Source organism: Equus asinus, chromosome 1 (assembly GCF_041296235.1).
Source record: "Equus asinus isolate D_3611 breed Donkey chromosome 1, EquAss-T2T_v2, whole genome shotgun sequence".
NCBI lineage: Eukaryota > Metazoa > Chordata > Mammalia > Perissodactyla > Equidae > Equus > Equus asinus.
Window position 1 is genome coordinate 147,201,235 of NC_091790.1, and position 22,073 is coordinate 147,223,307.

At 37.1% G+C, this 22,073-nt stretch overlaps 1 protein-coding gene across 6 annotated transcripts in view; it reads right to left on the reverse strand.

Annotated features, from left to right (window-relative positions):
- Nucleotides 1-15,110, reverse strand: part of DGKB (diacylglycerol kinase beta) — a 685,277-nt gene extending 670,167 nt beyond the window's left edge. For 4 of the 6 annotated variants that reach the window (XM_070509328.1, XM_070509320.1, XM_070509325.1 and 1 more), the window contains exon 1: nucleotides 14,435-14,829. The gene's annotated coding sequence lies outside the window, so the exon portion shown is untranslated. Of the gene's footprint in view, nucleotides 1-1,962; nucleotides 2,173-14,434; nucleotides 14,830-14,962 lie in introns of those variants that run through there. The other 2 variants (XM_044766591.2, XM_070509314.1) reach the window with 2 other exon arrangements.
- Nucleotides 15,111-22,073: the final 6,963 nt, after the last annotated feature.

Genomic DNA, 22,073 nt, shown 5'->3' on the forward strand with positions numbered 1-22,073 from the left:
GCAAGTGAATAGATGCCCCCTGAGGCTTTGTTTTATTTCACACAAGGGCATAGCCAAATTTCACTACTACCAGAATCCCAGGCAGAGGGAGGAGTCCTCCCAGTCAGCACAGTGCAGGGCGTGGGGGGATTTTGGTCTTTTATAACCATCTGGGTGGGGGGCCATGTCAGCACTAAAGGGCCAGCCCTCTCCATTTTAGTGGCATCCTTGCTGCACCACAGATGTATACTTCTGCATTCTCTTTCTTATGCTTCATCAGGCCAATCAGAGTTTCAGGGCAGCAGGCTTGATTACGGCTCACCACAAACCCTACATGGAAAATCGCCTCCAGCCCGGAAGTAGACAGGAGAGGAAGCTCATCTCAAAATCAGTACTCAGTTTAAGAAACTTTTAATTTTCTCAGTTTAAGAATTGCATGTCAGCTAACAGAGAATGAACGTTCCTTGGGTAGTAACAGGCCGCCAATATTTTGCTCATGATATAAGAAAGAATAAGCCTTCATAGGAACCAATTAATAGTTTAAACTTCATCTCTTGGCAATCTAAAGTAGAAAGTGAAAGGAAAGGAGTTCTAAAATAAGAACATAAAATCCCACCCCCAACCTACAAAAACAAAAACTGGATTGAGTGGAATCTGGACGACATAAGACAGATGCAGACTTGCCCTCCATTATCTTCATCTCGGCCCTATCAAGAAAGTCATTTCTCAAAACTGAAAATTTTCATTTTTTTTTCCTGTTTGGCCTGGAATAAATATCATACAGAAAAACATTCACCTCTTTTAGTGATGTCAAAAACCAATTTAAAAAAGGGAAAAAATCAAACATAAATGTATTAAAAATATATCAGCTTATTGGAATTTACCTAATCATAAAATCTAACAGTTTCCCAGTCTGAAAGTCTTCTCTTTTCACACAGATTTCCTTGTGATGTTATACTTTTTAAAATCCCATGAATAACAATTAATGAGGGCACATATTATATCATGTTCTGAACAAAATGACTGAGTATACTTTTTTTTAGGTCACAGCTAACCTTATTTATATTCCTTAGGTAAAATTTACATAGAAAAGAAACATTAAAAATTCAAAAGCTATTGCCAGGACAACCTCATTCTGTGATTTCTGAACTACACGTAAGTGAAAAATGCACACTTGCAAAGTAGACTAGTGTACTGCTATGGATAAATCCGCATAAACAAAATAAGGTTTGATATAAATCACGTTTCCCCCCTAAAAATGCCTTCATTTATCTCATTAATTGATATCTGCTTCTATGGAGAGAATGGGGGGAGGATAGGAATACAGGAAAGCAAGAGTCTGAACAAATAACCACGCTCATGAATTACACCTGGAAATCATGATAAAAACCTTTTATAAGCATTTTTTTACACTTCTTATAACAAATATTTGATGTGGTTGAGAAAAATATTTTCTTTCTGTTGTCATTGGCACATCATCATTTAAATGAGACTCTGGGAAAGTGTCACAGCACTGGGGGAAACAGATTGGGTCATTGTCTATGCTCTTCACATGTGTGACCTCTTAGCCTTTTGTTTACTTCCTCAAAGTCCTTATGCTTGTTCTTGTCAAATACTGAAAATACCCCTGATCCTTCCACTTCTTTATATCCAGGTTCACAATTGAATGCCAATAATCAATTCAAAGAATGTGTCACAAATGAAACAAAGGCCTAAATCTAACTTAAACTGCTAATACTGGAGAAATAAAGCTCTAATCATTACACTTGGTCAAATTAGGAATAATCTCATTCTCTCAAAACAGAGTAATTGAATATTATCTCCAGAATGAAGAAATATATTTATTACTGTTATGTACCAAAGAGAAAACACATGCTAAAGGACAGGCGCTTGTTAAGAATCAGCACAAACCATGCTGAAAAATGGACAGAGAAGAGGTAAGAAAGCAGTGGATTTCAGAGAAGGAAGGAGGTGGTCACTTACCTCTCTAACAGAGGAGACTGAAGGATAAATCATTGCTGGCCCAGGGATGCTTTATGAGACGGTTTATTACCCCCAATCAAGAAAGAGGCATTTTCAAAGTTCACTTATTTATTCAGCATTTTGTTAGCTACCTGTTTCATACTAGGTACTGTTCTAAGCACTGAGAAAATAAAGAACTGGAGACACGATGGGAGTGCAAGTAAGGTGAGAAAGGAGCGCTGACAGAAAAGGTATTTTAAGCAGCTTAATGTCACAGAAACACTAGATTGGAAGAGAATAGAGTGGCAATAGACATTCTTGAAGAGATAAAGAGGGAACGTGTCATGATGCTTTGTCAAAAAGCAAGGGTACAGCCAATGTGGGGGCAGTGGGGAGAAGGGTTAAAATAATTGTGGATATTAATAATTTTTCAATTAAAATCCAAATTTAATTAAAACATTTAAATGCCAATACACAAAATAAAAATAAATGACACAAAGAGGAAGAGGTTAAAGATACTCAAGTCTTTTCTTTCTTAAGGAAATATGAAGTACATGTGTGGCAGGGCTTTATAAGAGGCTGCTGTAGACAATGGAGGGAAAATAAAACATGGGCACTTAGAAGAATTACCAGGGTCAGACTGAGATGGGAGATCACAAATTTATTATGACACCAGTTTTCATCGTTTTGTGATTTTCAATAGCATACAATACTGCAAGAGAAAAAGCAAAGCCAGATTGCTCCATTGAGAAAAGGTAAGGATCTTGCCAGGTGTAAAACGGAAGGAAATGGGTACAAAGAAATGAGGAGTGGGGTAAAAGAGTTAAGTTACATACTAGGTAAGGAGAAAGTGAATGAGAAAAAAGTCACTGGAATTAAACAAGGTGTGTCAAGGTGTTGGAGACTGGTGGGATGTAGAGAGAACAAGGTGATTAGTGTTTCGTAATTCATAACTTCAGAGAGGAGAAGTTCCAGGTAATATCAAGATCCAGAACAGAGTCATTGGCCACTAGTTATCATGGAATGGAGTGGAATGTCAATGAAGGTAAGGTGGTTAAGGAATTTCTGTAGGGTATTAACTGATTGTCAACCTATATACTTTAATTAATCATAATGATGACAGGAGATATAGATAAAGGAAAATTGTCATCCAAATTTCTAAATCTGAAGGAGTAATAAAAATGATGATAGATGATACTGAGGGGGTAGGTGATAACAGTATAAAAGGCAAAGCAAAATAAAATAGTACATCTTGGATGACCTCTATGTTTTCTATGCCACATCCCAAGCAGATGAAGGCAGTCACACACTGAGGAAAATTGTTATCATAAATTCTGGACCATCTACTCAAATTGTGCCCCCAGTATTGCCCAGATCCTGGTAGATAACTCTGGTCAATAACTTCTCCAACCATGTCCAAAACTTCAAACTTTCTCTGCTTCACTCAAATTCTACTAAGAAAATCTAAATTCCAGAAATATTCTCCACTTAGCACTACAAAACCTACACACTTATTCCAAATTCTCCTTTCTTTCCTTCTTCCCCTCTGCTTTATAGAGGAGGTTACTCCTGGTCAAGGTCAACTCATACTCCATATGTCTTTGAATCTATTCAATTCCACATTCTGAAGTATCCATCAAGCATATATACATATATATATATATTTTTTTTTTTTTTTTTTTTTTGCTGAGGACGATTTGCCCTGAGCTAACATCCATTGCCAATCCTTCTCTGTTTGCTTGAGGAAGATTCACCCTGAGCTAACATCTGTGCCAATTTTTCTCTATTTTCTATGTGGGTCACTGCCACAGCATGGCCACCAACAAGTGGTGTAGGTCCACACTCAGGTCGCCAAAGTGGAGCATGCAGAACTTAACCACTAGGCCATGGGCCTGCCCCTCTCTTCTATATTTTTAACCACTTCAATTTCTCATAGATATTTAAATATGCTCAAAAATCTCCCATCTTAGAAAAGTAAAAGCTCCTTCAAACTTTTATTATTCTCCAGAAACAGCTCTTTTTTCAAACATTCATAGACAAACTTTTTGAATAGTCATTCTGTCTCCATTTCCTGAACTCCCACGCACTCCTCAAAACATTTTTACCTGGGTTTCACCCCAATCACTTAAGCAATGCATCGTTAGCTAAGATCACCAATGATCTCCTTGTGTTCAAATCCAACGACTATTTTTCATCCCTCATCTCAGTTAACCTCTTAGCAACATTGAGCAGTGATAATTACTTTGTCTTTCTTATAGGATGTTTTTCCCTGGTCTTTGAAATACCACAGAAGTCTGTTATTGTTTTCCTTCTCTGAGACAAGTAATTTTCATTCTTTACAATCCCATCTACTCCAATTTACTCTAAAACTATGAGAATTAATCAGTGTTTGTTCCTAAAATTCCTAAAATCTTCTTTCTCCCTCTACATTCTTTTCCCAGGGATTCTTATCTACTCTAAAGGAATCAATTACTATCTGTACCACCAAAGTTATATATCTCTTTCCCAGCTTGCTGCTCTCATCTCTTTATTCATGTAGCCAACTATTCACTTAAGAGTTACGCTCGGATGAATGAAAAGAGTACTGGTTTTCACATGAGAGTAAAAGAATAACGATCTCTAGATATATCTTAGTAAGTGCTTTTATTGTCCTTTTTTGGTAAATTCCTACTTTCTCTCAAGACTCAGCTCAAATTCTAAATTATCTATGATTAATTTCTTAGTCTCCTACTCTCCTCATCCCCTGGAACGACCTAGATACTACCCACGTACTACTTCTATCACTGCACAGAGCCCACGGTGTTAGAGTTTCTACATCTATGTGTCATCCCCCAATCCCTAGTTTAGTCAGGGCCAGGTTCTAGTCATAATGTTCTTCCCAGAGCTAACTTACTACTCTGGTGTATAGTAGATGCTCAAAAAATTTTAACCGAATGCCAATAGACCAGTAAATTGTGCTCTGGGCTTTTCAAAGAGATATAAATAGACGCTCCCAGAAGGAGGGATTCTGTGATTTAATAAGGTCAGGGAAGTTTGGACTAAATCCTGCTCAGAGATTCCAACACACTCTTGCATCTGAAGAACTATAAGACGTCCTTAAAATAGAAAACTATTTAACTTGGTTTAATGTTTAGATAAGGAAAACTTTCTTTCCCTTTTCTTCTTTTTTTAATGTAACTTTCAGGTATATAGCATTATAATTTGACATCTGTATTCACTACAAAGTGATCACTACCACACCATCCATCACTTTTTCTTCTTTTTTTTTTTTTTTATGATTGGCCCTGAGCTAACATCTGTTGCTGCCAATCTTTTTTTCTTTTTATCTTCTTCTCCCCAAAGCTCTCCAGTTCATAGTTGTATATTCTAGTTGTAGGTCCTTCTAGTTGTGGCATGTGGGACACCACCTCAGCATGGCTTGATGAGTGGTGACATGTCGGAGCCCAGGATCCAAACCTGTGAAACCCTGGGCCACAGAAGCAGAGTGAGCAAACTTAACCACTTGGCCACGGGGCTGGCCCACCCCTTTTCTTCCTTTAACACACATATTAGCATTCCTCAAACAAGTTTTTCCTTATATCTTAACACAGTTTGGATTTTTATTTATTAGGATCACAAAACATATATTAAAGAAACAGAGGGTCTGCACCTTCTCTTCATCCTGGATGTTCTCCAATGTTAAGATACGGGTGCTAATTCCTTCAATATAGCTTTGAAATTTCTTAGAGGAGAAGAAATTTTGATCAATACAGTACTGCCATACTATTGATATACACATCAAATTGAACAAATTCTTATTGTTTTCTTTTTTGTATAAATTATTAATTTCAAGAATTAAAGAACATTTCCTAACCAAAAAAAGAGCAATATTGTTAAAGCCACATTGAAACTAACGCTTTGCTTTGTTTTTCTGAGAGTGCTCCTATAAACATAATATAGTTGTCTAAACACCAAATGTACCACCAAGCAGTTACACAGGTAACCTGAATGATAGAAGCATTAACAGCTCCCAAAAAAATTTCCACTGGAAGCCCAAAAACCTTACCACTTCACTTTCACAGTGCATTGTCTAGTAGAGTTTGGATGACGTACATTTAAAACCAGGGACCCGAGGCCAGCCCAGTGGTGGAGTGGTTAAGTTCTTGTGCTCCACTTTGGTGGCCCGGGGTTCACAGTTTGGTATCCTGGACATGGACCTAGCACCACTCGTCAAGCCACACTGTGGCAACATCCCACATAAACCAGAGGAAGATTGGCAACAGATGTTAGCTCAGGGCCAATCTTCCTCAGAAAACAACAAAAACAAAAATACCAGGGACCCGAAACAAAACAATAGTCCTCCCCTGAAAGGCTTTTATGCCACGCTTTCTTCAATGTGTGACAGGGAAGGTAACTCTATTTGCCAAATAGAAAGTTCTGACATATGGTGTGGCAAATAACATTACGTAACAATAAAGCACCCATCCTGGTAATCAGGACACTTATTATGAACAATAGGATAGCGAAGTGACTCATCAGCTTGTGTGCTCTTTCTCGATTCTAGTAATTTGGGACAAGTGTGGGGAAGTTACAAGTTGTTTATGCACAGCCCCAAATGACAGTCAAGAGAAGTTACTAAGCAACATTAAGTCCTTGCATTTTTCTAATCTTTAAAAGCTGCCACAAGCTAAATAATCCCATAATATAAAGAAAAAGGGAAAAGTAATGTGGGAGTCATGTTTCTAACTAAATGAAAATGTTTTGCTCAATAATTCCAAAATTCTGATTCACCGTGAGTTCATTTGTCTTGGTTTTAAGGATTACTTCAGGTGTATAATCCTCTTCTCCTCACTGTCAACACAGGAAACCTGTTCTATCACGAAGAAAAGCATGGCGGAGGGGGGTAGTAGAGGGAAGAGGTCCTTATGAGTCTTGAAACCAATTTATTCCCCAGTAAATAGAACCTCAGTTCTCTCTATTTCAGCTCTTTGTCTCTTTCATAGCACTGATTACAACAACAAGCATAAATCACGTACTTCCCTCCTCGTTTAGGTGTGTTTGTTTCTGTCTTTCTCTTTCACTGAAGTATCTTTAGTACTGTAGGAACTTGCCCATTCTTTTACTCTTCCTCCCCTTAGCCTGGCACAGTGCCTGACACAGAATAACCCATCAATGACTGAAAGGTGAAATAGAATACAGGGCCATGGTGTTAGTACTTCCATTTCTTAAGGTGATAGTTTTAATAACTATGTCTATTTATGTGAACCCTAAATTTCCCAGAAGTAGCCAAGTGTTACTTATAATCCGTAAAATACATGCGAGGAAAGGCAGGCAAGCGAGAATTCCCCCGCCCTTATTTCTTTTCATTAAGGAACCAGTGAAGGGATTCCTTGGTCAAAAGCCCAGGAAAAAACATTTCCTTACATTCTCTGTCTCAGCAAAACAAGTTGCTGAATAAACTACAGACTCATCTTTTGTGCTTTCTGTTTTCAGGTCAAGGATCCTGTACTGCTGTTCTACAGCACCTCTATTTCTTCCTCCTTTCCAGTTCATATAACTCAAAAGGAGTCCATGTAGGTAGTAAGAGATTTCCTCATATAAGAGGTCACATTTCCCCAGTCTGCTTAGGTATAAATAGCAGAATAGTCGAGAAAGATGAAAACAGGATATCATTTTGTATATTAAATGGATGATAGCTCTGACTACGTTTTAAGGATGCCAGAGAAGGAAAAATGAAAGACCTCAAGGGGAAGGGAATTAAAATGTCTGAGGGTTGATGGTGTGACAGCCACTCTCCTGAGGGTGTTTACATGTGTTACCTAATTCATCTTTGTTAGCAATTACCTTTGTTCTTTTGTAATTCAATAAAAACTTTTGGGGAAAAATAATAAACAAAGAGGACCCTATAAGAAGGTGTTTATAATAACATTTAATAGATGTTAAGAGTCTTATAGATATTTCTACTAATATAAAACTACAACAAAAACTGTTTTCAGATGTAGATTTTATTTAGAACATTTTCATTGCTATTGATACTTTACTCTTTACCCAAAACAATATCCCAAGTAAGTAGGAAATAATAAACAGCTAATATTTTTGAGCCTTTCTGATGTCCTTCTGTTCTAAGTCCCTTACATACATGATTGAATCACGGAATTCTATGAAGCGGATATCATTTTCATTATCCCTGTTTTACAAAAAGAAATATAAAGCATAGAATTTAAGTTACTTGCTCGAGGTCAACCAAGTAGTAGAGATGTGAGGCTGAGCAATTTGAATGTAAAGGTTAAGTTTTTTTTTTTTTTTTTAAAAAGATTTTATTTTTTCCTTTTTCTCCCCAAAGACCCCCCGGTACATAGTTGTGTATTCTTCGTTGTGGGTTCTTCTAGTTGTGGCATGTTGGACGCTGCCTCAGCGTGGTCTGATGAGCAGTGCCATGTCCGCGCCCAGGATTCGAACTAACGAAACACTGGGCCGCCTGCAGCGGAGCGCGCGAACTTAACCACTCGGCCACGGGGCCAGCCCCTGTAAAGGTTAAGTTTTAACCTCTATATCACACTGCTTAAGAAAGGAATGAGGAAATTCAGATGAGTATCTTTGCATATTGAGAAATTATACGTGGAGTCCATTTCTCCACAGCTTCATCCACAATTCCATCATCATGAATAATTAAAACATGATATAAGCTGAGATTGTTTACAGGAAAAAAAATTATAAAGAAAGGCCCAGCTACCTCACTGGGGTAGCCTCTCTGAGATTACTCTGTTGATGGAACTCCAAAAAGATTTTAGAGAGCTATCACTCTTCTCATCCATCCATTCTCATCTAAACCAATTCATATGGATTAGAAACAGAATCAGGGCCAGCCCAGTGGCCGAGGGGTTAAGTTTATGGGTTCTGCTTCCAAGGCCCAGGGTTTCGCCAGTTTGGATCCTGGGTGGGGACATGGCACTGCTCATCAGGCCACACTGAGGCGCCGCCCCACATAGCACAACCAGGGGCACTCGCAGCTAGAGTATACAACTATGTACTGGTGGGCTTTGGGGAGAAGAAGAAAGAAGAAGAAGAAGAAGAAGAAGAAAGAAGATTGGCAACAGTTGTTAGCTCAGGTGCCAATCTTTAAAAAAAAAGAAGGAATTAAATCAAATTATTTAACTCAAGATGATACTTTTAATAAAAATGTTGTATTTGGAAGGAAATATTTGTATTCTCACATATCATGTTCATCCAGTTCACATTATTATAATATTTAAATACTTAATGAAATGTATAAAATAATTAATAAGTAAAATCCAAATTATCCCATAAACTAAAAATGCTTCCTTGGGGGAGGAGGGCAGGCTGATTTTCCCACCATTATCCATTTCTTCAACTTTCTCCAGTGGTAGTCAAGCTTCCAGTGTCTGCTTGCAGACATGACTCTATATTTGTCAGCTATGACTGAACCAGAATCTTCTCAGGATTTTTTCTCAAAGGAAATAAGAGTTGAAGAAACAATTCTAAGAAGCACCACTTCACAACTACACTCTTTTGTCCCACAAGAGCAAAATATCTTTGATGAACCATTTATTCTAATATCTATTTTTTCCCCTCTAAAGATATATCAATATCAGAAATCAGGTATCACTAAAACTTTCAATGTTATGACCTGGAAATAAATATGCTATCTGTCATATTCCAAAATACTGTCTCCTATATTATAAGTATGTAATACCACAGGAGTTGGTAAATGGCTTTTGAGTAATTTTGTAATAATTATGAGTTCTACTTCTTGAAATATACTATCTGCCTCAGACTCTGTAACTTGCATTTGAAAGACCATTCTCTAGTCTTTCGGGGGTGAAGGCTGTGGAAGTGAACTGTGTATCTCTTCAGGGAACTGACTTAGAGCTTTGAAGTCAGTTTATAAAAGAAGTGTTTCTTGAGCGCCAATATTGTATCATACACTATGCTCAGCACTAAAAGTCCAAAGATAAATAAGGCTTGGATTCCTTTCTTGAAAAAATATTATTTCAACCCTCTGTGGTATATTAGATAATAAAGGCAAGCACAGGTTTCAGCGGAACCATAGAGAAGAACAGTGGAGCCAGTGGTAAAACCCAAATAGAATGCCTGAAGCTCGTGATGCTGGATAGAAGCTTAAGGGATAAAGATCATCATCAGGTGAAACACTAATGGAGTGAGGGCAGAGGAATCTGGGTGTCAAGAAAGAAATTACAGGCAGAGATAAAGAAGGTGAAAAAATAGCATGAAGTATAGAGGGTTATAATAAGCCAGTGATAGTTAATAGCAGACTTGGAGCCTTTTGGTTAAAAGTATGGCCTCTAGAGCCAGACTGTCAAGTTCATACTCCAGTTTTGTTCCTATTAATTTCTAACGATGGGTGAGACATTTAATCCTCTGTGCCTCAGTTTGCTCTTTTATCAAATGAGAATGAGGATGATAATAGAATTGTCCCATAAGGGTATTGTCAAGATTAAATGTGCAAGATGCTTATACAAGCAGCTGGAATGTAGTAAGCACTCAATAAAAGTTCTTGTCATTATTTTTAAACTACAAGGGGAAGACAGCCAAAGCACTACATTCAAAAATCAGCGCTTAAAACTAACTCTGTTCCCAGCCTTGACCTGTAGTGTCACAAATGACGAGAGACAAGAGAAAGAATCAGGCCTGCCAATGTGAACGTCTTTGCAAAGCTCCATCACCATATATACATATATATCTGACAACAGCTCAGTAGCATCAACTTTCCTTATAGAGCATACACATCTATAATCTGATTTTGAACGTAACAGCTTTTGTGCTCCTTGAGCTGTAGTACTTGGCATATTGCCAATAAAAAATAACTGAGTCAAGGACACTGTGTTTCAAACTTACAATAAAATACAGGTTTCCTGTTAAAAGGCAAATCCTTCATTTCAAATTGTTGACTCAGATAATACTTAAAAAAAGAATTTCAGCTGTTTAAATTTAGCATGCTGAGAAAAGACCAATCTTAAAATACTGTTTGGCTTTACGCCCGCATTTTCATTTTATTCCTTGTTAGTGTTTGTCTTCTGTCGTAAGACAAGTGACAGTAATCATGTTGTTCTCCTCAACACATTAGATTTTACCTAAATGACCCATTTTGTTTTCATCTTTAGCAGTTAAAGATGGCCCTTCATTTTCTGGCAAATTTTCAGAAAATTATTATGCAAGAACCAGTGATATTTCCATGTACTGTTTTACCTCTTCAGTCATCATCTGGCCTTTCACTCCTACTTTCCTTTGAATCATCATATTTTTACTCTTTAAAAAAAAAGAACCATGTAAAGGAGATTATCTGAAGACAGGCCTAATTTAATTTTTATAATCAGACCTTACATCTGTTTAAAGAGATGACTGAGTCTGTGCTTTAACTGTAACTTTAAAGATCTCCACCCCACACACAGTCTAAAGAGTTTGTTTTTGATAGTCCCTCAGGGCATAGAATCTGAACAAATTCTCATACCAGCCTCCCACCATGTGATCCCTTATTTTTCTTCCATCTCTCTTGGTTTTTGGATCTTCTAACTTCTCTCCTCTCATATTAACTTCATCATCTTTCTTCCTGGAAAAGATGTCCCCAGCTTCATTTCCATGGTTCATGAAGCCAGAACAGAATACTGAAATTGGAATAGGTGCATATGTCAAGATTGGATTTGGGGTCAATTTAGGTTCCAATTTACGTAGATCCAATCTCGGGTATTAGTAGAGCAGAGAGTTCTCTCCTGACTGATATAATTTCTCAAGCACTCTCAATGGACTCTACCGTAAAACTATAAGCTCACTCCACTTGCTCCATGGTAGAGTACCATTTTAATAAAACTACCTGGCAAAGTGATTAAGAGTTAGAGCCAGTCACACCTGGGGGCTAAGTCTAGCCCATCATTTACTAAATATATTGCTTTAGGCAATTTGCTTCTTACCTCTAGGACTGAGTTTCTTCTAAATGGGAGAGAATGCCATCTCCCTCCTGTAGCTGTTATCCCATAAGCAAGAAGACAAAGTGCTTCACCTAGTACCTGCCATTAGTGTACTCCCAATAACTGAGACCGACTCATGCATTGTGCAGTAAGTAAATCATACACGCAAATAATCCAAGGAGCTATCAAGGAGTTGGACCTACTTCATAGTCAATACCTAAGGGTGAATAAGTACCTGGGATTCTTACATGAGGTCAGATTTTGTGTCGGTGTTTTACAAGATGGAGAAAATGCCAAAAATGGGAGAGAGCTAATAGGAAAAATTTTACCTGAAGCTTCCTCCACACAAGTGCTCCTAGGCTATAGGCATTCGTCTTAAGAGGATTTTGCAACACTATCTTGCATATATAAGTACAGTTCTGTTCCTGAGGCTAGCCAGGAGGAGAAGCATCCAGGAAAGGATCTTCTTTAAATGTCATTTCAAGCCTATGTACCAACATGGTAGCCATTATTAGTAAGCAGAATTAGATTGAAGGACCAGCAGCTATCCTTATCTGGCTACAACTCTTCCTTCTTTCAACAGTGTGCAAGGAAAAGCATGAGTCATAGGATGCTTGTCTAGTTCAGACACCGTCCCAATAAACCTTACCAATAGTTTAAACCTTAAAATGGGGTTTTATTTCAAAACTCGTTTGAAAATCTTCTCAGACATAACACAAGGTTCATTTACCAGTAGGACAACCAAAGTATGAAGTAAAGGCATTCTCAAAACTCAGCTTCCTCTACTTACGTTCCTACCTTTAAAGAAATTCTGACAAATTTCCATTCAGTCCAAACTCCTATCAATTCCAATCAGGCTCTCAGCCTGATTTTTCTTCTCTTTAGCTAAATACTTGAGGTTCAAGTATGATCTATTCTAGAGTATCAGGGAACTGCTTGAAAACTCGCTCCAACCATGTTCTTTTAGTTTTTGTATAGATGTTTCTGTTTCTTTTTTATTGCTGTCTAAAATGTTTAGCCACTCTCATACATGCACTATCATAACAAATATATACCCTGGATTATATTTTACTCAGTGATTTACGAAGTCATACACAGAGTTTTTGCACTGAGAGATTATGTGTGTGTGGAATGGGTTACCTCTAACAAATCTGGTATATCAATAATGACAAAAATATTCTATCTGGAGATCCCTGAGATGAGTAGGCAAAGCAATTCAAATTACATTCAGGATGTTTTCTTTTTAATAAAATAATGAAGATTAGGTGGATTAGAGAAAGAGTAAAACAATTTAAACCTGGAACAATTGGATAAGAATGATCCCTAGTTTCCTCTTTTCTAAGGACAGAGAATTTCAGAATTACTTTGCATTTCACAATAGTCATTTCATAGTTTTGATATCCCTTTATCCCATAGAATTTATGGCAGCCTATGGAAGGGTCCCCCTTAAAATCCTGGATTCTGTTTTAGGTAAACTCTGTTTCTTCATTAATCTTTCTTGCAGAAAACTATACTAATACAGTCATTTCTCCAACTAAGTCCAATATTTTTGTGTAACATATCCTTTTTTGCTTGAGAGATTTCTCTTTTTCTTCATTAAAAAAAATCTGATCTGTGTAAAAGAAGACCTGGTTAGAAATACCCCAACATTTTTAGACTAATTATTTCTGATTTCCTTCCTGAAAAAGACCTTTAGCATTGTCCTTGCATTCACATTCACTCAGCCCTTTGCTTTACAATGGGCTGGCCCTTGCTGACCTGTTTTTACCTCCTTTAAAAAGAGTTGGTTAACAGCAATTTGAGCAACCAGTTGAAAAGTCGTTTTTTAAAAGTTTTTTAAGCCTTCATTTTTTTGCCAGTGAACACAGTGCTGCTTGGTTCTAAGCATAAAGCCATCTATGTAAAAACCACCCCACTGAAATCACGAGGAAGGAATGGTTTAGCAAGTGGAGGAGATTATTGTAGTAGTAAGAAGCTGGGGGAATCCTGCCCCGTGCACCCACTAAAGAGTATTTTAACGTTTATCCTATCATCAGTGTTCCCTAGGCTGTTGCCTAGCAGTTCTCTGGAGACCTATTTCATGTTTTATTTTAATTTAATAAAGTACCTCAAAGACTTTTGTTTCGTTTTGTTTGTTTACTTGCTTCTTTATTTTACAGATGAAGTCTAGAATGAAACTTGTAACAATTAACTGGTCATTGGAAAGTCTAAACCAGCCTCTTTCCAAATTTTCTTTTGAAAAGGCAAGCTGTCACCATTAGCAACTTTCAGGAGACCACTCTTGTAATTAAATCAAAACGCGTTTGCCAGTTTTGTTGCCTGAAATCACAATGGACAGGGCGCTTTTTGCATACCTAACCAACGCGCGGTATGCGTCTGCAAATAACTGAGCGTAACGCGACTACACGATAACTAGGACGGGAGTCAGGGAGACAACCGATTTAACATCTCACGGGGAATTCAAAGCTATGCTTTTCTAACTTTCCTCGCCATTTCTTCTCAGCTCCCCTTCCCCCGCACCACATACCCAGAAGCCACTCAAATTGCCAGCCGTGTCGAGTTTAACTTACTGCAGTGTGATGCAGGCGAAGGCTGGGCGCATCTCTGAAGCGAGAGCAACTGCTTTTCCGAAGAGGAACTGGGACTAGCCAGCTATCACGATCCTTTCAATTCACAGGCTCTCCGCTCAGTAAAAAGGTTCCCTCACAGCTCGGCGTCCCCAGAGGAGTGGAGCTTCAAGAACTCTGCTCTCAGCATTTCCTCCTCTCTACTTCCACCCCCTTCCAGAAAACACAGCCCATTCTAACTAGTGTCTGAAAGATGGAAATCGACTTCCAGTCAACAACACAGGCTGCCTGCAGTCCAACAGTCCCTGACAATTTGCAACTCAAAAACCACGGAGGCTGAAAGATGTAGGTTTCCGGAGCCTGAAAGTCATCTTTGGCATCCCTCTACCCCACCTCTCACTCCTCCCACTTCCCCCTCCTCTACCGCGGCCACCTCCAGTCTCCCACTCAAGCTAGGTATCACAAATGATTATTTTATTATCCATACCAATAAGCATCAGAAGGAAACTGAATTTGTCAGAGATGAAATACCTGTTGTCCATGACTAATGCTCTTCTCTCATCTCTTTGAGTCCTTGATTTATATCAAGACGCGTTGATATTGGAAATCTGTGCTCTGTGCGTGTGTGTGTGTGTGTGTTGAGGAGGAGGCAATCTGCGCGGCTGCAAGCAACAGCCCTGCCTATCTCTGGCTGCCGCTTCTACAGCTGCTGTTGCTACTATTGCCGTTGGAGCTCAGAAAAATGAGACAGGGAGACAGTGCTTTACAGCTATCTAACTGCTGGACCAGTTATAAGACAAGGGAGGAGACCGTGCAGGTATGAGTTGCTGGGGTTGAGACATTAAGCTTGCTTCTCTGCATTTACTACTGTTCAGGATGCATTTCCCCTTTGACAGGAAACCTGATACCTGTCACCCTCCTCCCTTTCACTAACTCTAGTCCTTGATGGGTCATTGTTCGTCAACACCTGCCTAACCCACTTCCAGCAGTTGTAACAGCTGCGCACTTTATTTCTACATTCTAACTTGGTGACCTGGGAGCAGGTGACTGGAGGATGGACGAGGATAAAGTAGAAAGGAAGGGAAAAAGCAGGTGAATATTAAAAGGAAAAGTGTATATATGTGTAATCAATCAGGGCACAGATTAAAATGATAATTTTGAGCCATGTGTATAAAATAATGCATTGGGGTAATAAAAATGTAAGCCAGTAAATAATCATGTCTATTTCATAGAATGTATGCAAAACCAAATAGTTATTAAGGAGTGTGCTTACCAGCTTAAATGAAGGGTATCTTGATTTACATGCCCCTTGGTGGCTCTCAGCTTCCCTGCATAATATCCACTGTGATTTCAATGCATTAATATCTCTGTAAGCTACAAATTCTGGTGAAACCTACTGGTTACTGCTGCCTACGGACCCCCTTTCTGTCCTTATTGGCCGCTCATTCCCTGCCCTGAATTATCTCCAGTATATTCTCACATAAGGTAGATATTCAGCGAAATTTAGAACTTAAAGAAGTTCTCAAACCCCCCAAACACTAGATTACTTCTTAATAACTAAATTTTATTTCTCTAGCAATAGTTTGTCTTCATATTCTTGTTCTGTAATAGATTGGGTAATCCGGAACAACCTCTTCTAAATATACACGCACATACCACTTAATTGAATAGTTCTACTAATCCACTTTCAGCCTTCAGTTGTCTGAGCTAAAAATAAACTTAATTCCTCTTGATTTTATTTGTAATGCACACCTTTAATTATTTCTGCCCTGCTCTGAGCAATTTGCAGGTTTGCCATATATTTTCCCAGTTGTTAGCGCTAGTGTAATCAGGGTTAAATTGGACAGATGTTAATGCAGAAAGAGGAAAGCCCCTGGAAATATAACAGGATCCAGAAGGAGGAAAGGAACCCAAAAGGATTAAATAATACATCTTCTCCTGATCTGTTTATATTAGAAAAACACTGCTTTTAGCTAAAAAAGGCCAGCTAATGTTGAAAGTATTTACAAATTATCTAATAAATACCAATTTACCAAAATCAACTTAACTATAATCATAACAGAAAATACACAGGTTAATATTTTATTTTAAAAATCATACAATGTACTAAATTCAAAGAGTATCCAGAATTTTTTAAATTTCAAAATCCTGATAAAACGTGATATCAAACAGCCACCTATTTTTGCCTCTTCATTTTTAGTCTATTAAATCACTATTATACAACATACTATTAACTATTGATTATTTTAATTAATAAATATTAATTTAAAATTAAAATTAATTTTAAAAACAAATATTAAAAATAAATTTATTTTTATTAATAATATACATATTATTAATTAAAACTCTGAAGAGTAACTTCATATTTCATACGTATCTACAATGCAGTGTAAGGAAGCAGGCAACAGTAGTTTACACCCATTAGAAATACATTTGATACAGAAGGAAAATTTTACCCATCGGTCACATGATTTGAAGCTTATCCTGCCTCTCAATTTCATTCTTTACTAAAACTACCAGATTCTGGAATTCCATAGTTTCACGTTGGATTTTTTTGTTATTATTTCACCTTTACTCTTATTTTGAAATTCAAATATATTTAGGAAGAAAATTTACGATTTAAACATTCTTGAGAGAGATAATTTATTAGTTATCTTTATTAGAGATAAGCAGGAGCCTACACAGCCAATCTGGGTAGAGATGGAACAACCAGGAAGTAATGAAATAATTGCAATGAGTATTTAATGCTAATTTCTTTGGCTTTTTCAAAAATTGCGTATTGCATTACTGGGATTTAAAGAAGAGACAGCTTTCTTAAAAAAAATACCACACAATCTCCAAAGTCTGGTAATGGAGGAAGAAGATCTTCAGTTGGAGATTGATGGCTGACCTTTAATCCCTGACTCTTTTAACTCAAGATTTTCCATTTTGTGGGAAAACTTACAAATCACTGCTTTATAACTCTGTGCTCATTTCTCTAAGATGTCCTCTCTGCCCTCCTCACTGGATTTTAGAAACTTCATGAGGATTTTGTGTAATTAATCAATCTCAAAAAAGAAAAATAGTGGTAGAAAAAGATATTTGTTCTATAAATTCCCATTAATCAACAAAATCAACAATTTATGGGAATATAGAAAGAAATAATATCTTAATTTCCAACTAAATCTCTTTTATCATCAAACATGTACAGTCATGCACCGCTGAATGACATTTCGGTCAATGACAGACAGACAATGGTCCCATAAGATTAGTACCGTATAACCTAAGTGTGTAGGAGGCTATAGCACTTAGGTTTGTGTAAGTACATTCTATGATGTGCGCACAACGACAAAATAGTCTAACAGCACATTTCTCAGAAAGTATCTCCATCATTAAGCAATGCATGACTGTATTCCCAACTAAATTCTGTAATGTAATTGATACTCATTCATCAGAGAAAAGTCAAAAGATTATAAGCTCTGTAATGGCAGAAGCCATGTTTGTTTAGTTCACTCATGTGTCTCTAGCAACCGTAAAAGTACTTAGAATGTGGTATGTGCACAGTAAGTAGTTTTTTAATAAATAAGCAAACAAGTAAATAAATTAATCTCTGAATACAGGGCAATGGGAAGATAAGTGAACTGGGAATAAGGATGTTTAAATTCTTGAAGTCCTTACTCTGCTGCTAAATAACTGGGGCACTTTAGAGAAATTACTTACTTCTGGTGGTCTGGTCTCGAAGTATCCTTTCATGTCTATCACTCACAGACTCCACAAAGCTGTGTAATAAATGTCTGACCCCAATACCCCTCCAAAACAGTTTTCTATTATACAAATTCAATCAATATAATTACCAAGAATCACATTTCCTGAGCATTTTGCAAACCAGTAACATCAGGACCTATTAATCTCTAAGAAACATACAGTTTCCCCCACTTTTGACCTCCAAATCTGTACCACATACAGTGGGTAGTAGACTAGTTACTTAAAGAAAGTAGGTGCTTACACATTTACCTGTATGTGTAGTCCTAAAATGTTAGCCCCGTATGCAGGGTTACAAGCAGGGTAAACTTCGTTGACCTTTTATGAATCAAAGTAAGGTAATTTTTTATGATTATTATTATTATTTCTTTAGGGAGATTAGCCCTGAGCTAACTGCTGCAAATCCTCCTCTTTTTGCTGAGAAAGACTGGCCCTGAGCTAACATCCAGGCCCATCTTCCTCTACTTTATACGTGGGACACCTACCACAGCATGGCTTGCCAAGCAGTGCCATGTCCCCACCCGGGATCTGAACCAGTGAACTCCGGGCCGCTGAAGTGGAACGTGTGAACCTAACCACTGTGCAACTAGGCTGGCCAGTAAGGTAATTCTTAAACAGAAAAAAAATTATGAGAAACAGAGCTTAAATAGTGACATATCGTAGGTTATTTTAAAGTAAATATAAGTTCATATTTAATCACAGCTTTTTATATAAACCAGTGCTTAAAAACACCTTATGTCGATTTTATTCAACAAACATTTATTAAGCATCTATTACGTGCAAAGCATTAGGAAGAGAAACATAGTCCAACCAGCCATAGCATCTGCTTTTAAGGGCATATGCTTCCATAAATAAATGTCTTCTTACTTTATAATCTAAAATGTTGTCATTTAAGTTTGTTTTGTTTCAGAAAAATCAAATAGCTCAAATTTATGTCAGACATGATTAAAATCATCACCAGCATTGACTTAAGCTACTTCCTAAACTGAGCAGATTGTCCATGGGAACTTTTTTACTGGTTTTTGATCCATGAATCAGTAGATATAGGCTAAGAGGTTAGGAGAGATCTAGAAAAGACCCTACCTTTAAAAAGAATAATAGTTATAAAATAATTATAAATTTAGATAAGCTGTTAGACATTATCTAGTCCAATTCTCACATTTTATAGGATAGAAAATAGCACGGTAGGTCACCATGATTTATTGCTAGACGGTCATTTACCAGTCCTTCTATGGGACTATCTGGCTAGAAATAGTACAGTGTTAGACATACAAGCTTTGGCACAAAAAAGGCATAATTTCCAGGTATGTCAATGATTGGCTGTATGACCTTGGGAAAATTATTTTTCCACACATCAGTTTCCTCATCTATAAAATGAGGATTTTTTTTTTTTAGCTATATTGAGGTATAATTTACAAATAAAATTGGAATATACTTAAAATATACAACATGATGATTTGATGTATGTATACAATATCAAAAGATTCCCACATCAAGTTAATTAACACATGCATGATCTCACATATTTGATTTTTTTCTTTTTTTGCTAGAACACTTATATTCTACTCTGTCAGCAAATTTCAATTATACAATACAGTATTATCAACTATAGTCGTTGTGTTTTTCATTAAATCCTCAGAACTTATTCATCTTATAACTGAAACTTTTTATTCTTTCACCAGCCTCTCCCTATTCCCCACCCCCGCAGCCCATGGCCACAACCAGTCTATCCTCTGTTATGAGTTCAACTTTTTTTTTTTTGGTTCCACATATAACTGAAACTATGAAGTATTGTTTTTCTCTTCCTGGTTTATTTCACTTAGCATCATGCCCTCCAGTTTCATCCATATTGCTGCAAATGGCAAAATTTCCTTTCTTTTTAAGGTTGAATAATATTCCAATGCATATATGTGCGTATTCATGTGTCTGCGTGTGTGTATCACACTTTTTATTCATTCATCCATCCGCATACATTTGGGTTGTTTCCATACCTTAGCTATTGTCAATAATGCTGCAAAGAACATGAGAGTACAGATATCTCTTTGAGATGGTGATTTTGTTTCCTTTGATTATATACAGAGAAGTAGGAATGCTGGATTATATGGTAGTTTTATTTTTAGCTTCTTGAGGAACCTCCAGTTTTCCACAGTAGCTGTACCAGTTTACATTCAGACCAATAGTATATAATGGTTCCCTTTTCTCCACATCCTTGCCGGCATTTTTCTTTTATTTTCTTTTTTTTGATGAGGAATATTGGTCCTGAGCTAACATCTGTTGCCGATCTTCCTCTTTTTGCTTGAAGAAGATTGTCACTGAGGTAAGATCTGTGACAATCTCCCTCCACTTTATGTGGGATGTCGCCACAGTGTGGCTTGAAGAGCAGTGCTACGTCCATGCCTGGGATCCAAACCTGCAAACCCTGGGCTGCCAAAGCAGAGCATGTGAACTTAACCACTACACCACTGGGCCAGCTCCTCTTGTCTTTTTGATAATAAACATCCCAAGAGGTGTGATGTGATATCTCATTATGATTTTGATTTGTATTTCCCTGATGACTAGTGATGTTGAGCACCTCTTCAATGTTGACCATCTGTATGTCTTCTTTGGAAAAATGTATATTCCATGTCCTTTGCCCATTTCTTAATTAAGTTATTTAGGTTTTGTTTTATTGTTATTGAGTTGTATGAGTTCCTTGTATGTTTTGGATATTATCAAATTATTAGATATGTGGAAATATTTTTCCCCATTTCCTAGGTGGCTTTTCATATTGTTGATGATTTCCTTTGCTGTGCAGCAGCTTTTTAGTTTGATGTAGTCTCTTTTATTTACTTTTGCTTTTGTGTCAAATCCAAAAAATCATTGCCAAGATCAATGACAACACCATACCCTCTATGATTTTCTCCTAGGAGTTTTATGGTTGCAGGTCTTACATTCAAGTGTTCAATCCATTTTGATTTGATTTTTGTGTATTGTGTAAGATAGGGGTCCAGTCTCAATATTTTGCATGGTAACTATGCATGAAAACTGTGGCTACCTAGTTTTCCCAATACCATTTATTGAAGAGAGTGTCCTGTTCCCAGTGTGCATTCTTGGTTCCTTTGTCATAAATTAATTAATCATACATATGTGGGTTTATTTCTGGGCTCTCTATTCTCATTTTATTTATTTTTGTTTTCTTTTTTTTCCTAGTAAGTCTAGCTAAAGTTTTGTCAGGTTTTTTTATCTTTTCAAAAACCAGCTCTTAGTTTCATTGATCTCGTCCATTGTCTTTTTAGTCTCCATTTCATTTATTTCTGCTCTGATCTTTGTTATTTCGTTCTACTAATTTTGGGCTTAGTTTGTTCTTCTTTTTCTAGTTCTTTGAAGTATAAAGTTAAATTGTTTATTTGAGATCTTTCTTTTTTTTTTCTTAATGTAAGCATTTATCACTATCAAGGTCCCCCTTACAACTGTTCTTGCTGCATTGTGTAAGTTTTGGTATGCTGTGTTTCCACTTTCATTTATCTCAAGATATTTTTTGATTTCTCTTTTGGTTTCTTCTTTGACCCAGTGATTGTTCAGGAGCATGTTGTTTAATCTTCAAATATTTGTGAATTTTCTAGTTTTCTTCTTGTAATTGTTTTCTAGTTTCATTCCATCATGGTTGGAAAAGATGCTTGATATGATTTCAGTCCTCTTAGATTTATTCAGACTTGGTTTATGGCCTAACATATGATCTATCCTGGACAGTGTTCCATGTGCACTTATGAAGAATGTGTATTCTGCTGTTGTTGGATGGAATGTTCTGTATATGCCTGTTAGGTCTATCCAATCTAATTTGTAGCTTACGTCCACGATGTCCTTGTTGATTTTCTCTCTAGATAATCCATGCATTTTTGAAAGTGGGGTATTGAAATCTCCG